Source organism: Leucoraja erinacea, unplaced genomic scaffold, assembly GCF_028641065.1.
Source record: "Leucoraja erinacea ecotype New England unplaced genomic scaffold, Leri_hhj_1 Leri_189S, whole genome shotgun sequence".
NCBI classification, from domain to species: Eukaryota; Metazoa; Chordata; class Chondrichthyes; order Rajiformes; family Rajidae; genus Leucoraja; species Leucoraja erinaceus.
Genome location: NW_026576090.1, coordinates 3,887 through 29,267, shown reverse-complemented (window position 1 = coordinate 29,267; position 25,381 = coordinate 3,887). Strand labels below are relative to the sequence as shown.

At 52.8% G+C, this 25,381-nt stretch overlaps 1 pseudogene; it reads right to left on the bottom strand.

The window, feature by feature from the left end:
- Nucleotides 1-24,745, bottom strand: part of LOC129716219 (zinc finger protein 271-like) — a 29,573-nt pseudogene extending 4,828 nt beyond the window's left edge.
- Nucleotides 24,746-25,381: the final 636 nt, after the last annotated feature.

Below are 25,381 nucleotides of genomic sequence, written 5' to 3'. Positions count from 1 at the left end.
GGTTGGCGGGGGTTTGGGCTGATGTGAAAACGCTGCAAATGGTTGGCGGGGGTTCGGGTTGAAGTGAAAGCACTGCAAATGGTTGGTGGTCTAAACTTGACAACTCCCTGTTAACACTGTATATTGATTTTAGATAAAATGCTACCACTTACGGCTGTGATTTTTGGCCATCTTACTCGGTCCTCCTCTGCTCATCAGGGGCAGAGGATTCTTCCCATCAATGAAAAATAAAAGTGTTATTAATGTTTAAAAAATATTGAGAATCGCTCTCCTGTCAATCACGCCATGAAGGCCACATCTTTTCCGGTGGGAGGGGGGGGGGGGGGAAAGGGAGGGATTATAAACCCGAAAGTGTAGGTATGATGGCTCAGTCTCTGCATGATGATGCGGAGGGGAGAGGTCACGACTCGGTCTGAGCTGTGAATCAACTGAACACAGAATGTCTACTGAACTGTGAGTGTGGTGTTTTGTGTGGTTTTATGGTGGTTTAACCCTGCTTGAAATGGTATGAAACTGCATTTGAATGTGGTGGCCTTGCACTTGCATGAAATGCTATGAAACTGCATTTGAATGCGGTGGCCTTGCACCCCGCATGAAATGCTATGAAACTGCATTTGAATGTGGTGGCCTTCCACCCTGCATGAAATGGTATGAAACTGCATTTGATTTTGGTGGCCTTGCACCCTGCTTGAAGTGGTAGGAAACTGCACCTAAATTTGGTGGCCTTGCTCCCTGCTTGAAGTGGTAAGAAACTGCACTTGAATTTGGTGGCCTTGCACCCGGTTTGAAATGGTAGAAACATGGATTTAAATTGGTGGCCTTGCATCTTACTTGAAATGGACTTTCAAGGAATAGCCATGAGTCAACTGCCAGCCCACCAGTCGTGAGTGAGCTGCCAGCACATTAGGCTTGAGGGACTGAGCCGCCACCACAAAATTCCATTTGGCCCACAATGTCCATTTGAGCCCCCTGGAGACCAGTCCCTTCAGCCCACATCACCCATACCAGCACTCCAGAAAGCCCCCCCCCCCCACCCCACTGGCCACCAATATTGGAATTGGTAGAGAGCTGGAATATTGCGGTGGGGTACCAGCCCTCCCGTGTGAACATGGAACACAACCGGTCCCACTTAGTCTAGTTTTTAAACTTCAGTTTGCAACAGTTTGAGTCACATGTATTGTGCAAAAAACAATAATTTTGATTATATTTTGAGTGGATGTTTCTGGATTAATTTATGGGAATTAAAGATTAAATTCCATCCATCTGGCATATAAATTCATGACAGTGAGATTTAAAAATCATGTTATACAGGTGCACAACCTTTTATCCGGTGTTCCGGAAACAAAAAAACTCCGAAAACCGGACATATTTTCCAGGATGTCGTCTACACATCAAAGCTCGCGTTTGGTGCCAAACTTGACCCGAAACGACCCACGGTCAACCCAGGTCTGTACTACTGTAGCGGCTGCCTCCTCCCCGGAGACCGGGGAGACACTTAAATATCTGTAAATCATTGCTTAAATGTTAGTCAGTTAGTTTGGAGGGCTTTTATGTGGAGGGGGGGTGAAGGGGTAAACTTTAATTCTTAGTCCCCTACCTGGTCGGAGAAGCGGGGAGCGGTCAATGCCTTACCGGGTCGCCGTGCAGTAAGCTCCGCAGCGCTGGGGCTGTGGGTGTCCGGCCGCAGGCGGCGCCGGTTGGAGCTCCGACCCTGGCAACTCTACCCCTGGCTGCGAGGTGCTCCAAATCCAGCGCCGCCCGCGGCCGGTGGCCCGCAGCCCCAGCTCCGCGAATGTTGGGAGTCAGCGGCGTCGCAGCGCTGGGATACCAGCGGGGAATGGGCAATGCCTTACCGGGTCGCCGTGCGGTAAGCTCCGGAGCGCCGTGGCCGCCGACTCCCAACATTCGCGGAGCTGGGGCTGCGGGCGTCCGGCCGCGGGCGGCGCTGGATTTGGAGCGCCTCGCAGCCAGGGGTAGAGTTGCCGGGGTCGGAGCTCCAACCGGCGCTGCCCGCGACCGGACGGAGCCCCCAGCTCCGCGATGTTGGGAGTCGCCGACCAGGTAGGGGACTAAGAATCAAAGTTTCCCCCCTTTACCCCCCCCCCACCCACACCACCACATAAAATCCCTCCAAACTAACTGACTAACATTTATGCAATGATTTACAATGATTCCCCAGTCTCCGGGGAGGAGGCAGCCACTTCAGACTTTTCAAGCCGCCCGCGCTACCTTCCTAATCTACGCAAAAAATCTTCCATTCGGAAATCCGAAAATGTCCGAAATCCGACAAGTGTCTGGTCCCAAGGCTTTCGAATAAAAGGTTGTGCACCTGTATTGTGAATTCTTGTGTGAATGGGATTAGTTTGTTATTTGGATACTTAAGCTATTTAAAAAAAAATCCTTTGCTTAAGAAATAGAATCTACAGGACATACTTAATGGGAAAGTAGTGGGTGGAAAGGCATGTCATGCGTGGTTTGAAGAGCAAAAACTTGTAGTTTATAATGCCAAAATTGAAAAGTTGAGGAAAAACAAGGTGTACAGAGTTGCTTATTGGTTACAATCTGAGGAGTATGATGATGCTACTGATTATGATATGCCAATGTACCAGCTAGCAACTGATCTTCTCCATAATGACTTGTCTATTGCTAGAAATTGTAATTTATTTACCTGTCCGTTGCGGATTTATAGCATATAATACATAATATTAAAGTTCTGATCTTGAGAATATCACATTTTTGAATTTTCAAGGCCGTCTGGGTTTATTACTATTTCCGTCACAACGGCCAATTTTATAATTAGCTTCAATTAGGTAATTAACTAATTATATGCTTTAGAAACATAGAAATTAGGTGCAGGAGTAGGCCATTCGGCCCTTCGCGCCTGCACCGCCATTCAATATGATCATGGCTGATCATCCAACTCAGTATCCTGTACCTGCCTTCTCTCCATACCCCCTGATCCCCTTAGCCACAAAGGGCCACATCTAACTCCCTCTTAAATATAGCCAATGAAACTGGCCTCAACTACCCTCTGTGGCAGAGAGTTCCAGAGATTCCCACTCTGTGTGTGAAAAAGTTTCTTCTCATCTCGGTTTTAAAGGAGATTTCCCCCTTATCCTTAAGCTGTGACCCCTTGTCCTGGACTTCCCTAACATCGGGAACAATCTTCCTGCATCTAGCCTGTCCACCCCTTAAGAATTTTGTAAGTTTCTATAAGATCCCCTCTCAATCTCCTAAATTCTAGAGAGTATAAAACCAAGTCTATCCAGTCTTTCTTCATAAGACAGTCCTGACATCCCAGGAATCAGTCTGGTGAACCTTCTCTGCACTCCCTCTATGGCAATAATGTCCTTCCTCAGATTTGGAGACCAAAACTGTACGCAATACTCCAGGTGTGGTCTCACCAAGACCCTGTACAACTGCAGTAGAACCTCCCTTCTCCTATACTCAAATCCTTTTGCAATGAAAGCTAACATACCATTCGCTTTCTTTACTGCCTGCTGCACCTGCATGCCTACCTTCAATGACTGGTGTACCATGACACCCAGGTCTCCCTGCATCTCCCCCTTTCCCAATCGGCCACCATTTAGATAATAGTCTGCTACCACCTTCCCCTGATCCCCTTAGCCACAAGGGCCACATCTAACTCCCTCTTAAAATATAGCCCATGAACTGGCCTCAACTACCCTCTGTGGCAGAGAGTTCCACAGATTCACCACTCTCTGTGTGAAAAATGTTTTCCTCATCTCGGTCCTAAAAGATTTCCCCCTTATCCTTAAACTGTGACCCCTTGTTCTGGACTTCCCCAACATCGGGAACAATCTTCCTGCATCTAGCCTGTCCAACCCCCTTAAGAATTTTGTAAGTTTCTATAAGATTCCCCCTTCAATCTTCTAAATTCTAGCGAGTACAAGCCAAGTCTATCCAGTCTTTCTTCATATGAAAGTCCTGACATCCCAGGAATCAGTCTGGTGAACCTTCTCTGTACTCCCTCTACGGCAAGAATGTCTTTCCTCAGATTAGGTTAAGTCAATGGAAAAGCAATAGGGTGATTTCACGAAAGGTCACTGGAGCGTAGATCCGCACCCACGTGACCGAAAATCTGAAGTGGAGGACATGCTATACATCCGGTACATGTTAGTGAATGGGAAAACACGCACTTTCACACCCGTTAAAAACATCGAAAACGGCCAGTTTTTGAGCTGCAATTTACTGTGCCAGTCGGGGTGACCGTGAGGCACAGCTACCTAAATTTACAGTCCAAAAAAAATATAGAAACTAAGGTAAATTCAAGAGGGAGCTGAAGGTACAAATCCAGTGGAAATGCTTATCGGACATTTGCCGTGGAGATTTAAAGATCCAAAATATCGGGAATTATCGCGTTTGCTCGCTGCATTTTATCAATAATGATAAAAAAAGTCAATAATGCCTTACTTTTGATGAAATGCAGCGAGCAAACGCGATAATTCCCGATATTTTGGATCTTTAAATCTCCACGGCAAATGTCCGATAAGCATTTCCGCTGGATTTGCACCTTCAGCTCCCTCTTGAATTTACCTTAGTTTCTATCTTTTTTTTGGACTGTAAATTTAGGTAGCTGTGCCTCACACCCGACTGGCACAGTAAATTGCAGCTCAAAAACTGGCCGTTTTCGATGTTTTTAAGGGGTGTGAAAGTGCGTGTTTTCCCATTCACTAACATGTGCCGGATGTATAGCATGTCCTCCACTTCAGATTTTCGTCACGTGGGTGCGGATCTACGCTCCAGTGACCTTTCGTGAAATCACCCTATAGGGAACAAGAGGCTATTTTCCGCGTATGAAAATTACCATAACTATTTTAATACTGAAGATATGAAAGTGAATTAGGTATCAAATTAAATTTCTTTTTATGCTTTATCTGATGGGACAAATTGCAGACTTGATTTTTTTTTAAATCTCAAAATGTTGTAACATTGCTATCTTCCAGAGGTTTCTGTGAGTTGTTGGCAATAAACTCTTCTCACAAGATGTGGGACGTGTATTCATTGTGCGAGTCACAACAGGGTCCCACACAAGACATTACATCTGTGACTCGGGGAAAAACAGTCTGAAGAAAGAAGCAAGGGTGTCGACCCGAAACGGCGCCCATTCCCATCTTGGCTCCACAGACGACGCCTCTCTCACCCGCTGAGTTTCTCCAGCGTTTTGGTCCAACATCTATGACAAAGTTACTGTTTCCGGCATTTTGTGTCTACCTTCAGTCTGAAGAAGGGCCTCGACCTCCCCCCGAAACGTCGCCAGTCGCCAACCCCCTTGTGTTTCTCTCAACGTTCCCCGCTGAGTGTCCCCGCCATCTTGTGTCCGCCTCCGGTTTAAAACCAGCGTCAACTCAGCCTCCCTCCCGCGCTCTGGCGACGTCACGGCGCAGGGCGGGCGGGCGGGCGGACGTCTCGGCGCAGGGCGGGCGGACGGACCGACGTCACGGCGCAGGGTGGGCGGGCCGGACTGACGTCACGGCGCAGGGCAGGCGGGCCGGACTAACGTCACGGCGCAGGGCAGGCGGACTGACGTCACGGTGGGCGGACGGTTGGCTCGAGGCGGTTCCCCGATGCTCAGCGGCCCCCAGGTCGGTGCGGCGCCCCTCCCCCCCCCCCCCCACTCACCCCCATCCCTGACGCCACTCCCTCCACTCACCCCCCCCTCCCCCCCCACTCCCCCATTCCCCCTCACTCACCCCCCCCCACTGACGCCACCCCTCACCCCCCTCACCCCCACTCACCCCCCCTCACCTCACCTCCCCCCCCCCACCCCACCACTCACCCCCTCCCCCCCACTCACCCCCCCCCCCCACTCACCTCACCCCCTCCCCCCCACCACCCCCCACCCCCACCCTCTCCCCCCCACCCCCCCCCCCCCCCCCCCTCCCTCACCCCCACCCCTCCCCCCACCCCCCCCCCCCCCCCCCCCCCCCCCCCCCCCCCCCCTCACCCTCACCTCCCCCCTCCCCCCCCCTCCCCCCCCCCTCCCCCCCCCCCTCCCCCCCCCCCCCCCACCCCCCCCCTCCCCCCCCCCCCTCCCTGCACCCCCCCTCCCCCCCCTCACCCCCTCACACCCCCCCTCACCCCCTCCCCCCCACTCCCCCCCCCCCTCCCACCCACACGCACCCTCACCCCCCCTCACTCACCCCACCCCCCCACTCCCCCCCCCCCCTCCCCCCCACGCACCCCCACCCCCCACTCACCCCTCCCCCTCCCCCCACTCACCCCCTCACCCCCCCCTCACCCTCACCCCCCCCCCCCCTCACCCCCTCCCCCACTCACCCCTCACCCCCACTCCCCTCCCTCACCCTCACCCTCACCCCCCCCCCCACTCACTCACCCTCCCCCTCCCCCCCACACACCCCTCACCCTCACCCCCACTCACCCCCAAACCCACCCCCTCCCCCCCCCCACTCCCCCCCTCCCCACCCACCCTCACCCTCACCCCCTCCCCCCCCACTTCCCCTCCCCCCCCCACCTCCCCCCCACTCCACCCCACCCCCCCACCCACCTCACCCTCCCCCCCACTCACCCCCTCACCCCCCCCCACTCATCCTCACCCCCTCACCCCCTCACCCTCCCCCCCTCCCCCACTCACCCCCTCCCCCACCTCACCCCCCTCCTCCCCCCACTCTCACCCCTCCCCCCACCCCCCTCACCCCCTCCCCCCTCACCCTCTCCCCCTCCCCACTCACCCCACCCACTCCCCCCCTCACCCTCACCCCCCCCACTCACCCTCATCCTCACCACCCCCCACTCACACCTCACCCCCTCCCCCCCCCACTCACCCCCCTCCCCCCACTCGCACCCTCACAACACCCCCCCCCTCCCCCCCTCACCCTCACCCCCTCCCCCCCCACTCACCCCCCCCCCCCACTCACCCTCACCCCCCACTCACCCTCACCCCTACCCCCCCTCCCCCCCCACTCACCCCCCCTCCCCCACTCATCCTCACCCTCACCCCCCCCACTCACCCCCTCCCCCACTCACCCCCACCTTCCCCCCCCCCCTCCCCCCACTCACCCTCAACCCATCCCCCCACTCATCCCTCCCCCCACTCACCCCCTCCCCCTCCCTCCCCCCCCCCACTTACCCTCACCCCCCTCCCCCCACTCACCCTCACCCACTCCCCCACTCACCCTCACCTCCTCCCCCCCCACTCACCCTCACCCCCCCCCCCCTCTCACTCCCTCCCCCCCCCCCACTCACCCTCCCCCCCCCCACTCACCTCACCCTGCCCCTCACCCCACTCCCCTCCCCCCTCCCCCCACCCCCTCACCCCCCCCCCCCCCCCCTCCCCCCCCCTCCACCCCTCCCACTCGGTCACCCTCACCCCCCTTCCTCCCACTCACCGCCCCCGCACCCCCCTCCCCCCTCCCCCCTCCCCCCTTCCACTAACTCACCCCCCACCTACACCCCCTTTCCCACTCACCAGCCCCCACCCTCCCCCCCCCTCCACTCACCCCCCCTCCCACTCAACCTCACCCCCCCCCCACTTCCTTCCCCACCCCCCACTCACACCCCCTTTCCCACTCACCCTCCACCTCTCCACTCCCCCCCCTCGCACTCCCCACCCTCCCACCCTCCCCTAACTCCCACCTCCACACCGCCCTCCCCCCCCACCCCCTTTTCCCACTCACCCACCCCCCCTATCCCCCACTCACCCTCACCCCCCTCTGTGTCGGGGGGTGGGGGGGTGGGTGGGGAGGGTCAGGCAGCATCTGTGGAGAAGATAGACACAAAGGACTAGAGGGTGTGAGCTACAGGGAGAGGTTGAGTAGGCTGGGTCTCTAATCCTTGATGCGCAGGAGGATGAGGGGTGATCTTATAGAGTTGTACAAAATCATGAGGGGAATTGTCAATAGACAATAGGTGCAGGAGTAGGCCATTCGGCCCTTCGAGCCAGCACCACCATTCACTGTGATCAAGGCTGATCATCCACAATCAGTACCCCGTTCCTGCCTTTTCCCCATATCCCTTGACTCCGCTATCTTTAAGAGCTCTATCTAACTCTCTTTTTGAAAGTATTCCATTGCCTTTTGAGGCAAAGAATTTCACAGATTCACAACTCTCTGATGAAGAAGTTTTTCCTCGTCTCTGTTCTAAATGGCTTACTACTTATTCTTAAACTGTGGCCCCTGGTTCTGGACTCCCCCAACATCGGGAACATGTTTCCTGCCTCTAGCGTGTCCAAGCCCTTAATAATCTTGTATGTCTCAATAAGAAATCCTCTCATCCTTCTAAAGATCTCCTCTCATCCTTCTAAATTCCAGAATATACAAGCCCAGCCGCTTCATTCTCTCAACATATGACAGTCCCGCCATCCCGGGAATTAACCTTGTAAACCTACGCTGCACTCTCTCAATAGCAAGAATGTCCTTCCTCAAATTACGGGATCAAAACTGCACACAATACACCAGGTGTGGTCTGACTAGGGCCCTATACAACTGCAGAAGGACCTCTTTGGTCCTTTTCTCAACTCTTGTTATGATGGACAACATGCCATTAGTTTTCATCACTGCCTGCTGTACCTGCTCGCACAGAGATGCACAGAGTCTCTTGCCCAGAGTGGGGGAATCGAGGATCAGAGGACATGGGTTTAATTAAGGTGAAGGGGAAAAGATTTATAACATATAACAATTACAGCACGGAAACAGGCCATCTCGGCCCTACAAGTCCGTGCCGAACAACTTTTGCCTTATAACCATAATATTCCCACTTTTTTGCCAAATATGGTGGGTGTATGTAATGCCAGGAAGGAGAGGGGGGGCCGGAACTATTCCATTTTTGAAACAAAGGATGGTGGGTGTGGAGGGATATGGACTAAGCAAGGACGTGCAGGTGGGACATGTTGGTCGGTGTGGGCGTGTTGGGCTGAAGGGCCTGTTTCCATGCTGTATGACTCTATGACAAAGTGCTGGAGTAACTCAGCATGTCAGGCAGCATCTGTAGAGAAAATGGACATGGAAAGTGCTGGAGTAACTCAGCGGGTCAGGCAGCATCTGTGGAGAAGATTAATCTACAACCCTGAACATCAATGGTGTCCGATTAGGAAAAGGGGAGATGCAACGAGACCTGGGTGTCATGGCACACCAGTCATTGAAAGTAGGCATGCAGGTGCAGCAGGCAGTGAAGAAAGCGAATGGTATGTTAGCATTCATAGCAAAAGGATTTGAGTATAGTGAACAGGGAGGTTCTACTGCAGTTGTACAGGGTCTTAATGAGACCACACCTGGAGTATTGCGTACAGTTTTGGTCTCCTAATCTGAGGAAAGACATTCTTGCCGTAGAGGGAGTACAGAGAACGTTCACCAGACTGATTCCTGGGATGTCAGGACTTTATATGAAGAAAGACTGGATAGACTCGGCTTGTATTCGCTAGAATTTAGAAGATTGATGGGGGGGTTTTATAGGAACGTACAAAATTCTTAAGGGGTTGGACAGGCTAGATGCAGGAAGATTGTTCCCGATGTTGGGGAAGTCCAGAACAAGGGGTCAGTTTTAAGGATAGGGGGAAATCTTTTAGGACCGAGATGAGAAAAACATTTTTCACACAGAGAGTGGTGAATCTCTGGAATTCTCTGCCACAGAAGGTAGTTAGTTCATTGGCTATATTTAAGACGGGGTTAGATGTGGCCCTTGTGGCTAAAGAGATCAGGGGGTATGGAGAGAAGGCAGGTACAGGATACTGAGTTGAATGATCAGCCATGATCATATTGAATGACGGTGCAGGCTCGAAAGGCCGAATGGCCTACTCCTGCACCTATTTTCTATGTTTCTATCTTTGAAATGTTAGAGGAAACTGGAGCACCCGGAGTAAAAACCCACACATGTCAAGGAGAGAACATACAAACTCCGTACAGACAGCACCCGTAGTCAGGATCGAACCCGAGTCTCGTGCGGTGAGGCAGTAGCTGTGCCATTGTGCCGCCCAGAATTTTATAACCATTTCCTCCGCAATAAACGCACGGAATAAGTGCCAGTAATGTCCTGTTTGCCAGCTTATTATCCCTCTGTGTTCCCATCCTGCAACGTTTAGGTGCCGTTGTGGACGGAGAGACGGGGACGTGAGCGGACATTGAGGGAGGCCAGGTTGCCAGTGAGTACCTCCCCCCACATTTGCTTGGTGTGCGGTCTGAACTAAGATGAGCTGAGCTTCGGTGGAGGACCACATGGCGGGGCACAACAAGGAGAAGCGTTATGAGTGCGACTTGTGTGGCAAGGTCATGCAGCACCCATACCTGCTGGAGAACCACCGGCGGGTGCACACGGGAGAACGCCCCTTCGATTGCTCGGAGTGCGACAAGAACTTCCCCCGCCACACGACCCTGCTGCGGCACTACCGCCTGCACTCCGGCGAGAGGCCCTTCGGCTGCTCCACCTGCGGCAAGAGCTTCAAATCGTCGTCGGTCCTGGAGGTTCACAGGCGCCTGCACACCGGTGAGCGGCCCTACATCTGCAGCGACTGCAGCAAAGGCTTCACCAAGTCCAGCGGCCTGCTGCAGCACCAGCGCACCCACACCGACAACCCCAGGCCCTTCAGCTGCTCCGACTGCGGCAAGGACTTTAAGAGGGCGTATGACCTGATGGTCCACCGATGGGTGCACACAGACGAGAAGCCCTATGGCTGCTCCACCTGCGGCAAGAGCTTTGCCCGGTTGTCGGGGCTACAACGGCACCGGGGGATGCACAGCGATGAGCGGCCCTTCACCTGCTCCGACTGCGGCAAAGGCTTCAAGTCGTCCTCGCAACTGAAGGTGCACAGGCGCCTGCACACGGGGGAGCGGCCCTACACCTGCAGCGACTGCGGCAGGAGCTTCACCCGCTCCCATCACCTGCGTGAGCACCAGCTCACCCACACCGGCGAGCGCCCCTACACCTGCGCCCAGTGCGGCAAGGGCTTCACCTGCTCCACCAAGCTGCTGTCCCACCAGAGGGTGCACGACGAAGACGACTGTCCCGTCCCCAGCCCAGTGTGTGAGGAGCACTTTGCCATGGCCTCCCCCGCCCTGTCTCAGCAGCGTCAGCCTTACGAGCCTTACGATGAGGAGTTTGACAGCACGTGGGGGTTGCGGCAGCACCGGCGTGCCCACGAGCTGCTCCCACTGCAGAGAGCATCTGAAGAGCGCACGGGGGCTGCGGGAGCACCAACGGATCCACAGACCATGATGGAGAAGGTGAGGACAGACTCTACGGTGGCAGAATAAAACTGGACCAGCATTGCTTGTGGCAGATTGTGTTTTCCCAGCTGCCGCAGGAAGTACATCCTCTGTTGGGCTTTTTTGACTGTGGAGTCGATGGTGGCCTCCCGTTGATCTATCCAACAATGATCTATTCTACATTTTCCTTGAACTCAATTTCCTTCGTCCTGTTTTCACTCAATTTAGCAACGGCAGGTATTTCTGGGAATAATACAAAAGGTGCAGGATCAGATCTTCCAATGAGGAAGAAAGATCCAAAGGGGGGAGTAAGGGGCCACCGCGGCTGACAAGGGAAGTCAAGGACAGTATAAAAATAAAAGAGAAGCACAATGTAGCAAAGTTGAGCGGGAAGCCAAGGGATTTGACAACTTTTAAAGAGCAACTGTAGATAACTTAAAAGGCAATACTGGGAGAAAAGATGAGGTACGAAGGTAAGTTAGCCAAGAATATAAAGGAGGATAGTAAAAGCTTCTTTAGGTATGTGAAGAGGAAAAAAATTAGTTAAGACCAAAGTTGTACCCTTGAAGACTGAAACAGGTGAATTTATTATTCCCGGGATGGTGGGACTGTCATATGCTGAGAGACTAGAGCGGCTGGGCTTGTATACTCTGGAGTTTAGAAGGATGAGAGGGTATCTCATTGAAACATATCAGATTGTTAAGGGTTTGGACACACTAGAGGCAGGAAACATGTTCCTGATGTTGAGGGAGTCCAGAACCAGGGGCCACAGTTTAAGAATAAGGAGTGGTGGAGGCAGGTTCTCTGGATGCTCTCAAGAGAGGGCTAGATAAGGCTCTTAAAAATGGCGGAGTTACGGGATAGGAAAAGGGGAGATGCAACGAGACCTGGGTGTCATGGTACACCAGTCATTGAAAGTAGGCATGCAGGTGCAGCAGGCAGTGAAGAAAGCGAATGGTATGTTAGCATTCATAGCAAAAGGATTTGAGTGTAGGAGCAGGGAGGTTCTACTGCAGTTGTACAGGGTATTGGTGAGACCACACCTGGAGCATTGTGTACAGTTTTGGTCTCCAAATCTGAGGAAAGACATTCTTGCCATAGAGGGAGTACAGAGAAGGTTCACCAGACTGATTCCTGGGATGTCAGGACTTTCATATGAAGAAAGACTGGATAGACACGGCTTGTACTCGCTAGAATTTAGAAGATTGACGGGGGATCTTATAGAAACTTACAAAATTCTTAAGGGGTTGGACAGGCTAGATACAGGAAGATTGTTCCCGATGTTGGGGAAGTCCGGGACAAGGGGGTCACAGTTTAAGGATAAAGGGTAAATCCTTCAGGACCGAGATGAGAAAAACATTTTTCACACACAGAATGGTGAATCTCTGGAACTCTCTGCCGACGGACCGAATGGCCTACTCCTGTACCTATTTTCTATGTTCTATGATATGGGGAGAAGGCAGGAACGTGGTAGGGGTACTGATTGAGGATGATCAGCCATGATTACGTTGAATGGCGGTGCTGGCTCGAAGGCCCGATTGGCCTACTCCTGCACCTGTTAGCTATTCTCTATTATGGGGAACAAGGAAATGGCAGACGAGCTGAACAGCTACTTCACTAAGGAAGACACAAACAATCTCTCTGAGTTTAGAAGAATGAGGGGAGATCTTATAGAAACTTATAAAAGGACAGGACAAGATAGATGCAGGAAAAATGTTCCCAATGTTGGGCGAGTCCAGAACCAGGGGTCACAGTCTTTGGATAAAGGGGAAGCCATTTAAGACTGAGGTGAGAAAAAACTTTTTCACCCAGAGAGTTGAGAATTTGTGGCATTCCCTGCCACAGAGGGCAATGGAGGCCAAGTCACTGGATGGATTTAAGAGAGATTTAGATAGAGCTCTAGGGACTAGTGGAATCAAGCGATGGGAGAAGGCAGGCATGGGTTATTGATTGGGGATGAAGGGCCGAAGGGCCTCCTCCTGCACCTATTTTCTATGTACTAGTGGCTAGAGGATCTGGGGTGACAGAGGAACTGAAGAAAATTCACATTAGGCAGGAAATGGTGTTGGGACTGATGGGACTGAAGGCTGATAAATCCCCAGGGCCTGGTGGTCTGCATCCCAGGGTACTTAAGGACGTGGCTCTAGAAATCGTGGACGCATTGGTGATCATTTTCCAATGTTCTATAAATTCAGGATCAGTTCCTGTGGATTGGACGGTAGCTAATGTTATCCCACTTTTTAAGAAAAACAGGGAATTATAGACCAGTTAGCCTGACTTCGGTGGTGGGGAAGATGCTGGAGTGAATTACAAAAGATGAAATAACGGCACATTTCGATAACAGTAACAGGATTGGTCCGAGTCAGCATGACGTTACAAAGGGGAAATCATGCTTGACTAATCCTCTGGAATTTTTGGAGGATGTAACTTGGAAAATAGGGGAGCCTGTGAATGTAGTGTACCTGGACTTTCATAAACTATTTGATAAGGTCCCCTTTATGTGATTAGTGGGAAAGATTTGAGCACATGGGATTGGGCGTAGAGCTGACATGGATAGAAAATTAGTTGGCAGACGGGAAACAAAGAGCAGGAATTAGCGGGTCCCTTTCAGAATGGCAGGCAGTAACGAGTGGGGTTCCTTCCACAAGACTCGGTGCTGGGACCGCAGCTATTTACAATGTACATTAATGATTTAGATGAAAGGATTAAAAGTAACACTAGCAAATTTGCAGATGACACAAAGCTGGGTGGCATCACGAACTGTGAGGAGGATGCTATGAGGATGCAGGGTGACTTGGACAGGTTAGGTGAGTTGGCAGATGCAGTTTTATGTGAATAAATGTGAGCTTGGTGGCAAAAACAGGAAGGCAGATTATGGTCACAAGTTGGGTACAACAAGATCGGGGGTCCTTGTTCATCAGCCACTGAAAGTGAGCATACAGGTACAGGAGGCAGTGAAGAAAGCTAATGGCATGTTGGCCTTTATGATGATATCCTAGTTAATAATAAATTATAGTAGTGCAATATTTTATAATTAGTATTGATTTAGTAAAGAGTAATTTGTCTTTCTTTGGGTTCTGAAGCTTTGTAATTCTGTGCTGCAGAAGAGGTGGGTGATCAGGAAATTGGAGGCCAGCATTCAAACTGCATTCAAGCTGCTCCCAGTTTTGCCCAAGCAAAAGACATTGACAATAGTGGGAGCGGATGTATTTCCTTTGGAGTTGGTAGCTTCCGTATACAGGAACTTCTGTGGGAAACTGACTGAAGAACACATTGTTAAGACAGAATTGTTAATGTTGTGCTTTTGACTGTTTAGAATGTGATTAACAGTTTGTGATTGATGTGTTAGACGTCGTTGCTGCAACTCTGTATAAACTTTTGACTACTTTTCCAAAATACTATAAAAATATTTTGTATGTCTTTGTTCATTAGAGTGGTGGCCCAGGAGGGTTAAATATCTGTGGCATTCTTGACTTTGTATCCCCTAGCACTCTCGCCGGCTAAATGATCAGTAAAGCTTGTGTTGGTCTACCTAACAGTTTGTGAGTTGTCTGTTTTAAGAACTGAACCTTAACATTTATAACAAGAGGAGCAAAGGAGCAAAGAAGTCCTTCTGCAGTTGTACAGGACCCTAGTGAGACCACACCTGGACTATTGTGTGCAGTTTTGGTCTCAGAATTTGAGGAAGGACATTCTTGCTATTGAGGGAGTGCAGCGTAGGTTCACCAGGTTAGTTCCCGGGATGGCGGGACTGCCATATGCTGATGGAATGGAGCGGCTGGGCTTGTATACTCTGGAATGTAGACGGGTGAGATGGGATCCTATTGAAACACCCATGGCTATCTAGACTACACTTCTTCCCACCCTGCTCCATCCCCTACTCCCAATTCCTCTGTCTACGCCGCATCTGCTCCCAGGATGAGGTGTTCCACACCAGGGCATCAGAGATGTCCTCATTCTTCAGGGAACAGGGGTTCCCCTCCCGTACTATAGATGAGGCGGTCACCAGGGTCTCATCAATACCCCGTAACACTGCTCTCTCTCTCCCCCCCCCCCCCCCCCACCCCACTCGTAACAAGGGCAGAGTCCCCCTAGTCCTCACCTTTCACCCCACTAGCCGTCACATACAACAAATAGTCCTCCATCATTTTCGCCACCTCCAACGTGACCCCACCACTCGCCACATCTTCCCATCTCCCCCCCCCCCCCTGTCTGCTTTCCACAAAGACCGCTCCCTCCGTAACTCCCTGGTCAATTCTTCCCTTCCCTCCCGCACCACCCCCTCCCCGGGCACTTACCCTTGCAAACGCAAGAGATGCTACACTTGTCGCTTTACCTCCCCCCTCGACTCGGTTCAAGGACCCAAGCAGTCATTCCAGGTGCGACAGAGGTTCACCTCCATCACCTGAGTATATATATATATATATATATATATATAAAATATATAGAAGGGGGATGTACATGTTAAAATTGTACAAGGCATTGGTGAGGCCAATTCTGGAGTATGGTGTACAATTTTGGTCGCCTAATTATAGGAAGGATGTCAAACAAAATAGAGAGAGTACAGAGGAGATTTACTAGAATGTTGCCTGGGTTTCAGCAACTAAGTTACAGAGAAAGGTTGAACAAGTTAGGGCTTTATTCTTTGGAGCGCAGAAGGTTAAGGGGGACTTGATAGAGGTTTTTAAAATGATGAGAGGGATAGACAGAGTTGACGTGGAAAAACTTTTCCCACTGAGAGTAGGAAAGATTCAAACAAGGGGACATGACATGAGAATTAAGGGACTGAAGTTTAGGGGTAACATGAGGGGGAACTTCTTTACTCAGAGAGTGGTGGCTGTGTGGAATGAGCTTCCAGTGAAGGTGGTGGAGGCAGGTTCGTTTTTATCATTTAAAAATAAATTGGATAGTTATATGGAAGGGAATGGAGGGTTATGGTCTGAGCGCAGGTATATGGGACTAGGGGAGATTATGTGTTCGGCACGGACTAGAAGGGTCGAGATGGCCTGTTTCCATGCTGTAATTGTTATATGGTTATATGGTTACCTCCAACCTCATCTATTGCATCCGCTGCTCTAGATGTCAGCTGATCTGTGAGACCAAACATAAGCTTGGCGATAGTTTCGCCGAACACCTCCGCTCAGTCCGCATTAACCAACCTGATCTCCCGGTGGCTCAGCACTTCAACTCCCCCTCCCATTCCGAATCCGACCTTTCTATCCTGGGCCTCCTCCATGGCCAGAGTGAGCACCATCGGAACTTGGAGGAGCAGCACCTCATATTCCGCTTGGGCAGTTTGCACCCTCGCGGCATAAACATTGACTTCTCCAATTTCTGTTAGCCCTTGCTGTCTCCTCCCCTTCTCAGCTCTCCCTCAGCCCTCGGGCTGCTCCTCTTCCTTTCTCCTTTCTTTTCCCCGCCCCCCCTACCCTACATCAGTCTGAAGAAGGGTTTTGGCCCGAAACGTTGCCTATTTCCTTCGCTCCACAAATGCTGCTGCACCCGCTGAGCTTCTCCAACACTTTTGTCTACCTACGATTATTAAGGGTTTGGACACGCTAGAGGCAGGAAACATGTTCCCGATGTTGGGGGAGTCCAGAACCAGGGGCCACAGTGTAAGAATAGGGGGTAAGCCATTTAGAACAGGGACGAGGAAACACTTTTTCTCACAGAGAGTTGTGAGTCTGTGGAATTATCTGCCTCAGAGGGTGGTTATCTGGATACTATCAAGAGAGAGCTAGATCGGGCTCTTAAAGATAGCAGTCAGGGGATATGGGGAAGGCAGGAACGGGGTACTGATTGGGGATGATCAGCCATGATTACATTGAAAGACTGTGCTGGCTCGAAGGGCCGAATGGCCTACTCCTGCACCTGTTGTCTATTGCCTGGGATCGACGCTCCTGCGGATTTTAACACCAAGGAGCTCGCAGTCTCGGGTAGAGACTGATGTCGGGAAGCTCAAAGTCGCAGGAAGTTCGCCTAGTCCCGACCCGGGACACGATCGCCCGGAGCAGGGCAACCTTAGATTCCCCCCCCCCCCCCCCCCCCCGATGCGGGAACTTGATTGGCCCGATGTGAAGGGCCTGACCGCCGGCTACAGGAGCCAAGGTCGCCATGACAACAGAAGGATCAAGTGTCCTCAACCGCGGGAGAACAAAGAAGGGAAAAGATTGAAGTTTTTTTTTCGCCTTCCATCACAGTGAGGAATGTGGAGGAGTCACTGTGGTGGATGTTTATGTTAAAATGTATTTTGTGTGTCTTGTTGCTTTTTATTGGTACGACTGTATAACAAATCAAATTCCTCGTATGTTGCAAAACATACTGATAAAGTATGATTCTGATTCTGATTAGGCCATTCGACCCATCGAGTCTGCTCCACCATTCAATTATGACTGATCTATCTCTCCCACTCAACCCCATTCTCCTGCCTTCTCCCCATAACCCCTGACACCCGCGCTAATCATGAGTCTGTCAAGCTCTGCTGTAAAATGCGCGGCATGGTGCAGCGGTAAAGTTGCTGCCTCACAGCGCCAGAGACCCGGGTTCCATCCTGACTACGGGTGCTGTCTGTACACAGTTTGTATGTTCTCCCCATGACCTGTGTGTGTTTACTCATGGTACAAATATGTGCAGGTTTGTAGGTTAATTGGCTTCTGTAAAATTGCCCCTATTGTGTGTGCAGGATGGCAAGGACTCGGTGGGCCGAAGGGCCTGTTTCCCCGCAGTATCTCTGAAATCTAAACAATACCCGGTGACTTGGCCTCCACCGCCGTCTGTGGCAATGAATTCCACAGATACACCACCCTCCGGCTAAAGAAATACCTCCTCAACTCCTTTCTAAAGGCATGGGTGGGAAAGGCAGAGAGGGTGAGGGGCCAGACGCGGGCATGTGGGACTAGCTTCGACAGGCATGGCTGTGTGTCTCTGTGCTGTGGGACTGATTGGACTGAACACGGTAGTAGTTTGATGCTTCAGCCTGCAGCAACCCAGGAGAACTGTGTTCCAGATGCTTCATTAGAGGATCTAATGAGTTGGAGGAACTGAAAGAAATTTTCATTAGGCGAGAAATAGTATTGGGTAGGCTAATGGGACTGAAGGATGATAAATCCCCTGGGCCTGATGGTCTGCATCCCAGTGTCCTCAGGGAGGTGGTTCTAGAAATATTGGACGCATTGGTGATCATTTTCCAATGTTCTATAGATTCAGGATGAGTTCCTGTGGATTGGAGGATAGTTAATGTTATCCCACTTTCCAAGAAAGGAGCAAAGGAGAAATCGGGGAATTACAGACCAGTTAGCCTGACTTTGTGATGGGGAAGATGCTGGAGTCAATTATTAAAGAGGGGTCCCTGGGATGGCAAGACTCTCATATGAGGAAAGATTGAAAAGACTAGGCTTGTATTCACTGGAGCTCTAGGGGCTAGTGGAATCAAGGGATCTGGGGAGATGAATCGGGTTATTGATTTGGGACGATCAGTCAGGATCACAATGAATGGCGGTGCTGGCTCGAAGGGCCGAATGGCCTCCTCCTACACCTATTTTCTATGTTTCTATTAGTTTGTTGTTCTGCACATTGACCGCGAGGCGATGAAATCGCCCGTTCACACGCAGCCGCCAGAGCAAACAGTGTACACACGGTGATGACAAACGCAATAAATGCAATATCCAGTGCAGAACAGTGCAAGGCTGTGTTGGAGAAAGCCCGGGGTAGCATGGACGAGAGGGACCGAAGGGCCTGTCTCCAGGCAGGGAGACCACCGACTCTGTCCGTGTGGAGTTTGCATGCTCCCCCCGCGCATCGGGGCAGGGGAGGCAAACTCAGCCTTCCAAGCCTCAATCTGAGCACATCCTTCCTCCCGCGCATCCTAGCCCTGACGGGCCGAGTGCCGCCACCTTCCTCCCCAGACAACAACTGAGGGGAAAAACACAGAAGAAACTTCTTCCAACCCCCCCGAATCTCTCAGGGAATGTCCCTGCCCTGGCAGTGAAATCAAGTCGTCACTCGTGCACGATCAGTTAGCATTATTCTTTTTTTTAATATATAGAGGAAAGCTGATCAAGTTCAAGTTTGAATTTATTGTCACATGCACCAATTAAGGTACAGTGATATTGGAGTGACCATACAGCCATACTAAGTAAAAAGCAACAAGACACACAGACACATAAAATAAAATGTAACATAAACATCCACCACAGCGGAATCCACATTCCTCACTGTGATGGAAGGTAATACAGTTCAATCACCTTCCTCGTTTGTTCACCCGTGGTCGGGGCTGTTGAACCCTCCGCAGTCGCCGCTGCCGACGGTCCGATGTCCGAAGCCCTCGCGTCGGGACGATGGAAACTCCGGCGTCGGGACGGATTGGAACTCTCCGCAGCACGGAGCTCCCGAGTCGGCCTCTTCTTACCGGAGACCGCGCGCGGGCTTCACGGTGTTAAAGTCCACAGGCCCCGCGGTTGGAGCTCTTCACAGGCGATCCTCGGCAAAGATCACAGGCTCCACGAGGTTAAAGTCCGCGCGCCTGCGGCTTGAAGCGCCGGGCCCGGTCTTCAGGAAAGGCTGCACCGCTCCACGTTGTTAGGCCGCGGAGGGGACGGAGATACGACACGGAGAAAAATCGCATCTCCGTCGAGGTAAGTGACTGAAAAAAAGTTTCCCCCAATTCCCCCCCCCCCCCCCCACATAAAACAAACCAAGAAACACTAAAACATACTTTTAAAACATACTTAAAATAATAAAAACAGTAGAAGGGACAGAGACAGACTGTTGGCGAGGCATCCAGTGCTGGTGGCGCTACCCGGTTGACACTGATTATTTGGGGGCCTATCTACATCTTTATTTGCTTGACATTTATTTCATTGGAACACAACTTGGCTCCAGCAGGTTGACGGGCAAAAGCCATCGTTTACCGCAGCCGGAGTCTTGTGGACGTCCAAGGGAGGAGAGTGAGATCCCAACGTTCGGAGTTGAGGGGGAACGGCCGGGGGAAGGGAAGCGGTGACTCCGGATTAATCCTGATGCCTTTCCCCAGCGAGCAGACAGAGGAATGACGGAGAGATGGCCCCATGGGGGGGGGGGGGGGGGGGGGTGATGTCGATGACTGGTCGGCTCGGACCTTGCCTCCCATCCCAAGAATGGACAATGGACACCGCATTCTCGACAGGGCCAAGGAGGGCTTATAACAGGAACACATCTCCATCCGTTTCCCACCACGGATGGCTGACCTGCTGAGTTCTACCGGCACTTTGGAGGGGAATGGACAGGCGACGTGTCGGGTCTGGACCCTTCTTTGGACTGATTGAATCAAAAGATAAAGCTGGAAAAAGAGATGGGGTCGGGACAGACTCCAGGACTTGATTACGAAGGGAGGAGGGAGGGAAGTGTCTCCTTAATTTGGAGAATTCAATGTTCATGTCATTGGGCTGTAAGCTATGAGGTGCTGTTCCTCCAGTTTGCGTGTCACCTTATTCTGGCAATGGAGGAGGCCCAGGACAGAAAGATCAGTGTGGGAGTGGGAAGGGGAATTAAAATGGTCGGCAACCGGGAGATTCAGCAGGCCTTGGCGGATCGAGCGCAAGTGTAGGGTGGAATGCACGCCTAGTCTAGATACAGGAACAGCAGATGTTGGTTTACAAAAAGTGTCACAATCTCCTGGAGTAACTTGCACCTCTAGAGAGCATGGACAGGCAACATTCTAGGTCAGGACACTTCTTCAGACTGCTTGGTGTGGGGGGTGGGGGGGGTGGAGAAAGTTGGAAAGAGAGGTGGGAGTGGTCACCTTAGATTCCCTTCCCTCTACAGATGCGGCCTGACCCACTGAGTTCCTCCACTACTTTAGAAGGAATGGTACAGATGACGTTTTGAGTCAGGACCCTTCTTCAGACTGATTGGAGAGGGTGGGGGGAGGAAGCTGGAAAAGAGAGATGGGGGCTGGACAAAGCCTGGACACAAAATGCTGGAGTAACTCAACGGGACAGGCAGCATCTCGAGAGAGAAGGAATGGGTGATGTTTCAGGTTGAGACCCTTCATCAGCAGTATATAGGTGAGGGAGACACAAGAAACTGAAGATGCTGGAATCTTGCACAGAATCTTCAAGGGAGATGCTAAATGCATTTCGTTGTCTCTGTACTGTACACTGACAATGACAATTAAAATTGAATCTGAATCTGAATCTGAATCTGAACACAATTTGGTTAGATGCACAGAATCTCTTGCCCAGAGTGGGGGAATCGAGGGTTAGAGGACATGGGTTCAAGGTGAAGGGGAAAAGATTTACTAGGAATCTGAGGGGTTACTTTTTCATTCAAAGGGTGATGGGTGCATGGAACAAGCTGCCAGAGGAAGTAGTTGAGGCTGGGACTATCCCAATGTTGAAGAAACAGTTAGACACGTACATGGATAGGACAGGTTTGGAGGAATATGGGCCAAAAGCAGGCAGGTGGGACGAGTGTAGCTGGGACATGTTGGTCGGTGTGAGCAAGTTGGGCCGAAGGGCCTGTTTCCACACTGTATCACACTGTGGCTCTAACACAAACTGCTGCAGTAACTCAGCGGGTCAGGCAGCATCTGTAGAGAACATGTATAAGTGACTTTTCACAGAGTGCTGGAGTAACTCAGCAGGTCAGGCAGCATCTGTGGAGAACATGGATATAGGTGACATGTCATGTCGGGACCCTTCTTCAGACTGACACTCTGTTTACAGATGAGGGGGTGATCGGCAGATGAGTGGAGTAAGTGAGAGAGGAGAGAGAAAATAAGGAGATAAAAGGGTGTGAGATAAGGAGAGAGGAATGTATATGTGCAGCTTGAAGGGACATTGGTCAGGTAGCATTTGGAGTATTGCATACAGTTCTGGTCACTCCATTACAGGACTGATGTGGAGGCTTTGGGGAAGGTGCAGAGATGGTTAACCAGAATGGTTTAAAAACAAGGAACTGCACATGCTTGTTAACAAAACAGGACACAAAGTGCTGGAGTAATTCAGCGGGACAGGCAGCATCTCATGAGAGAAGGAATGGGTGACGTTTCGGGTTGAGACTGAAGAAGGGTCTCGACCTGAAACGTTACCCATTCCTTCCAGCATTTTGTGTCTACCTAAACAGTGCCTATCCACGTCGCGGTGTGCCAGCAGGCTGGAGGAGCGGGCAAAGGCCTTGCCACAGAGCGGGCAGGTGAAGGGGCGCTGGCCGGTGTGGACTCGCCGGTGCTCCAGCAGGTGGTCAAGGCGGGTGAAGCCCTTGCAACAGGACGGGCAGGGGAAGGGACGCTCACCGCTGTGGGTACGCCGGTGCTGCCACAGGCTGGACATGCGGGTGAAACCCTTGCCACACTCAGCGCACACAAAGGGTCTCTCTCTGGTGTGTATCCGCTGGTGCTCCCGCAGCCCCCGTGCTCTCTTGAAACGCTTGCTGCAGTGGGAGCAGCCGCTCACCGGCGTGGATCCGCCGGTGCTGCCGCAACCCCCGCGAGCTGTCAAACGCCTCACCACAGTGTGAACAATCGTAGGGCTGGCCACTGGTGTGCACGCGCTGGTGAGACAGGGCGTGGGAGGCCGTGGCAAAGCGCTCTCCACACACCGGGCTGGGGACGGGATGGTCGCCGGCGTGCACCCGCTGGTGGGACAGCAGATAGGTGGAGCGGGTGAAGCCCTTGCCGCACTGGGTGCAGGTGAAGGGGCGCTCGCCGGTGTGGATGCGCTGGTGCAGCTGCAGGCTGCCGGATTGGGTGAAGCCCTTGCCGCAGTCGCTGCAGGTGTAGGGCCGCTCACCGGTGTGCAGGCGCATATGGACCTTCAGGTGCGTCGACGACTTGAAGCCTTTGCCGCAGTCGGAGCAGGTGAAGGGCCGCTCCCCGGTGTGCAAGCGTGAGTGCACCTTCAGGTGCGTGGACGATTTGAAGCCTTTGCCGCAGTCGGAGCAGGCGAAGGGCTGTTCCCCGGTGTGCAGACGCCTATGGATCTTCAGGTCCGTGGACGACTTGAAGCTTTTTCCGCAGTCGCTGCAGTTGAAGGGCCGCTCCCCGGTGTGCACGCGCATGTGCGCATTCAGGTCCGTGGACGTCTTGAAGCCTTTGCCGCAGTCGCTGCAGGTGTAGGGCCGCTCACCGGTGTGCAGGCGCCTGTGCCGTTTCAGTTCCATGGACGACTTGAAACCTTTCCCGCAGTCGCTGCAGCTGTAGGGCCGCTCCCCGGTGTGCAGGCGCCTGTGTACGTTCAGTTCCGAGGATGACTTGAAGCCTTTGCCGCAGTCGGAGCAGGTGAAGGGCCGCTCACTGCTGTGCACCCGCCGGTGGCTCTTCAGCTCATACTTCGTCTTGAAGCTCTTGCCGCAGTCGGAGCAGCCATAGGGCTTCTCGCCCGTGTGCACCCGCCGGTGAATCTTCAGCTTGTCTGCCCTCTTGAAGTCCTTGCCGCAGTCGGAGCAGCCGAAGGGCCCGTGGATGGGACGGTCATCGTCGTGCGTCCGCTGGTGCTCCAGCAGATAGGTGGAGCGGGTGTAGCCCTTGCCGCACTGGGCGCAGGTGTACGGGCGCTCGTCGGTGTGGGTGCGCTGGTGCTCCATCAGGATTTTGGAGCGGGTGAAGCCCTTCCCGCAGTCGCTGCAGGTGTAGGGCCGCTCCCCGGTGTGCAGGCGCCTGTGCATCAACAGGTTCCGTGGACGACTTGAAGCCTTTGCCGCAGTCGGAGCAGGTGAAGGGCCGCTTACTGCTGTGCACCCGCTGGTGCTGCTGCAGCCCCGACCAACCGGCATAGCTCTTGCCACAGGTGGAGCAGCCATAGGGCTTCTCGCCCGTGTGTACCCGCTGGTGGGTCTTCAGGACCTGCGCTGACTTGAAGGTCTTGCCGCAGTCGGAGCAGTCGAAGGGGCATTCTCCCGTGTGCACCCGCCGGTGGGTCCTCAGGACCTGCGCCGTCTTGAAGCTCTTGCCGCACTCCGAGCAGTCGAAGGGGCGTTCACCCGTGTGCACCCGCCGGTGGGTCTCCAGCTGGAACGGGTGCTGCCAGGCCTTGCCACACATGTCACACTCATAACGTTTCTCCTTGTTGTGCCCCGCCATGTGGTCATTCACTGAAGCTCAGCCCGCACACCGAGCAGATGGGAGGGGCTCACCGGCACCCTAACCGCCTTCACGTCCCCGTCTCTCCGTCCACAGCAACAGCTCCTAAACCCTGCAGGAGGGAAAACAGAGGGTCAACAACCATATAACCATATAACAATTACAGCACGGAAACAGGCCATCTCGACCCTACAAGTCCGTGCCGAACAACTTTTTTCCCTTAGTCCCACCTGCCTGCACTCATACCACAACCCTCCATTCCCTTCTCATCCATATGCCTATCCAATTTATTTTTAAATACCAATGAACCTGCCTCCACCACTTCCACTGGAAGCTCATTCCACACCGCTACCACTCTCTGAGTAAAGAAGTTCCCCCTCATATTACCCCTAAACTTCTGTCCCTTAATTCTGAAGTCATGTCCTCTTGTTTGAATCTTCCCTATTCTCAAAGGGAAGAGCTTGTCCACATCAACTCTGTCTATCCCTCTCATCATTTTAAAGACCTCTATCAAGTCCCCCCCTTAACCTTCTGCGCTCCAGAGAATAAAGACCTAACTTATTCAACCTATCTCTGTAACGTAGCTGGCAAACAGGACATTACTAACATGTGAACATTACTAGTGCTTGAAGGGGGGGGGGTGGGGGGGGGTGTATGGGCAGGGGGCAAGGGTGGGAGGAATGGGGGGAGGGGTTAAGGGGGAGTGAGGGGAGATAAGAGGGGGTGAGGGGGAGAAGAGAGGGGGGGGAAAGGAGCAGAGAGGTGGTGAGGAGGGAAGTGGAGGGGGGAGGCGGATGAGGATGGTGGAAGTGAGCGGAGGGGAGCAGGGTGGGGGGGTGAGGAGACAAGTGGAAGAAGGGGGGGGCCACATCGACCTGGGGCGCCGAGCCTCCGGGCTCTGTGTCGAGCCGCCCACCCGCACGTCCTCCAGCCAGCCGCCTGCGCTGTGACGTCCGCCACACGTACGTACGGCGCGCACGACCGGCGCCTTGACGTCACCCCCAATCCAAGGGGCCACACATACGGCTTGCTGACATCACCCCAAGGGGCCCCACCAGTGATTGGCACTGAGTCACGTGGGGGCGTCATGGGAAGAATGTCACAGAGTGCCGGGGTAACTCGGCGGGTCGGGCAGCGTCTGTGAGGA